Source organism: Ischnura elegans, chromosome 11 (genome assembly GCF_921293095.1).
Source record: "Ischnura elegans chromosome 11, ioIscEleg1.1, whole genome shotgun sequence".
Taxonomy (NCBI): Eukaryota; Metazoa; Arthropoda; class Insecta; order Odonata; family Coenagrionidae; genus Ischnura; species Ischnura elegans.
This window is the reverse complement of record NC_060256.1, coordinates 57,513,897-57,516,247: the sequence shown is the minus strand read 5'-3', so window position 1 is coordinate 57,516,247 and position 2,351 is coordinate 57,513,897. Positions and strand designations below refer to the sequence as shown.

Genomic DNA, 2,351 nt, shown 5'->3' with positions numbered 1-2,351 from the left:
TGAAAAAATAGCACTTACTTGAATCTGAGTGTTGAGGGAGTGGACGATATGCTTTCACAGTACTGAAATGCCGAGTTTGAGGGTAAATGTTTAATTTGGGTGGATTTTTTAGTTTGCTTTTTTTCTGGAATTACATTTTTAATACGGCTTTTCAGTTAGTTGTGTCTGGAAGAATGATGAACTGGATGAATATTTTTTACCGTGAAGACAGACTATCCAAATCAAATAAGGATAATATTGTCTTTGCCCGGTTCCTGTAAAATGATATTTTTATAATTCAGACAGTGCTATTGTGATGGTTTAAAATATTAAAATGGGTGCAGGTGCAGGGGTCATGCGGATCTTCATTTATTTGAGACTGGAATACTTTTTGCTTACTTCTCATGAATGTTGAAGGAGGGATTTTCGGCTCACAGTGACATCAAGTAGAGTTGCATATGTTACAAATGGTCTTCACATTATGGTTAATTCAAATACATGTCCGGAACGATGATTTCCTTAAAAAAATGTGTTTCACTTCTGTCCTTCGATGTGTATTCGTCCTGGAAAGAGGTATTTATTGTTCACAACATGTAGACGGGATATTTCAATGCCGCAAGGAGTATATCTTACCTTGCATATGATTTTCTTCAAATTCGTTCTTGGACTCGTAAAATACTTTCTCAATTTTTGGATTCTTACTTTCCTCCTGTGAAAAATAGCTTATTCTATTAATTGATAATAATTAATGGTCACTCACTTGATTTTAGGTGATAGTGTTAGGACAAGTGGATTGCTCTTTGGTTTATTTTCTTGATTCAATGGTGTAGTAAAATTGCTTTTATAAATTCTTTAAAAGGTTCTTGTAATTCATGAAGAGCAGTGTGACACAAATTTCTTTAAAATATGCTAGATTTGGAGGCACGTAAAGAATTAAATAAGTATTATACATGGATAATATCTTGCAGGTATTGAATTTATGTGCAATATGAAAATAACTTACCTAGTTGAAGGAGTTTGCAGAGTTCTCATTTTTACCTAGATGAATTAATGATTGTCCGAGTATGGTATTGTCCTGTGAAAAGTGATTAACTAAACTATTTTGTAAAGGTTGAAAAAATAGCACTTACTTGAATCTGAGTGTTTAGGGAGTGGACGATATGCTTTCACAGTACTGAAATGCCGAGTTTGAGGGTAAATGTTTAATTTTGGTGGATTTTTTAGTTTGCTTTTTTTCTGGAATTACATTTTTAATACGACTTTTCAGTTAGTTGTGTCTGGAAGAATGATGAACTGGATGAATATTTTTTACCGTGAAGACAGACTATCCAAATCAAATAAGGATAATATTGTCTTTGCCTGGTTCCTGTAAAATGATATTTTTATAATTCAGACAGTGCTATTGTGATGGTTTATAATAATAAAAAAGGTGCAGGTGCAGGGGTCATGCGGACACTACATTTATTTAAGACTGGAATACTTTTTGCTTACTTCTCATGAATGTTGAAGGAGGGATTTTCGGCTCACAGTGACATCAAGTAGAGTTGCATATGTTACAAATGGTCTTCACATTATGGTTAATTCAAATACATGTCCGGGACGATGATTTCCTTAAAAAAATGTGTTTCACTTCTTTCCTTCGAAGTGTATTCGTCCTGGAAAGAGGTATTTATTGTTCACAACATGTAGACGGGATTTTTCAATGCCGCAAGGAGTATATCTTACCTTGCATATGATTTTCTTCAAATTCGTTCTTGGACTCGTAAAATACTTTCTCAATTTTTGGACACTTACTTTCCTCCTGTGAAAAATAGCTTATTCTATTAATTGATAATAATTAATGGTCACTCACTTGATTTTAGGTGATAGTGTTAGGACAAGTGGCTTGCTCTTTGGTTTATTTTCTTGATTCAATGGTGTAGTAAAATTGCTTTTATAAATTCTTGAAATGTTCTTTAAATTCGTGAAGAGCAGTGTGACATAAACTTCTTTAAAATACCCTAGATATGGAGGCAAGTAAAGCATTAAATAAGTATTATACATGGATAATATCTTGCAGGTATTGAATTTATGTGCAATATGAAAATAACTTACCTAGTTGAAGGAGTTTGCGGAGTTCTCATTTTTAACTAGATGAATTAATGATTGTCCGAGTATGGTATTATCCTGTGAAAAGTGATTAACTATACTATTTTGTAAAGGTTGAAAAAACCGCACTTACTTGAATATGAGTGTTGAGGGAGTGGACGATATGCTTTCACAGTACTGAAATGCCCAGTTTGAGGGTAAATGTTTAATTTGGGTAGTTTTTTTAGTTTGCTTTTTTTCTGGAATTACATTTTTAATACGGCTTTTCAGTTAGTTGAGTCTGG

At 33.1% G+C, this 2,351-nt stretch overlaps 1 long non-coding RNA gene across 1 annotated transcript; it reads right to left on the bottom strand.

Moving 5' to 3' along the window:
• Positions 1–463: 463 nt before the first annotated feature.
• On the bottom strand, positions 464–1,754 carry LOC124167556. The gene is made up of 2 exons (XR_006866716.1): positions 1,705–1,754; positions 464–542 (listed from the first exon to the last, which is right to left on the bottom strand). It is a non-coding gene; the product is annotated as an uncharacterized LOC124167556 (long non-coding RNA).
• Positions 1,755–2,351: the final 597 nt, after the last annotated feature.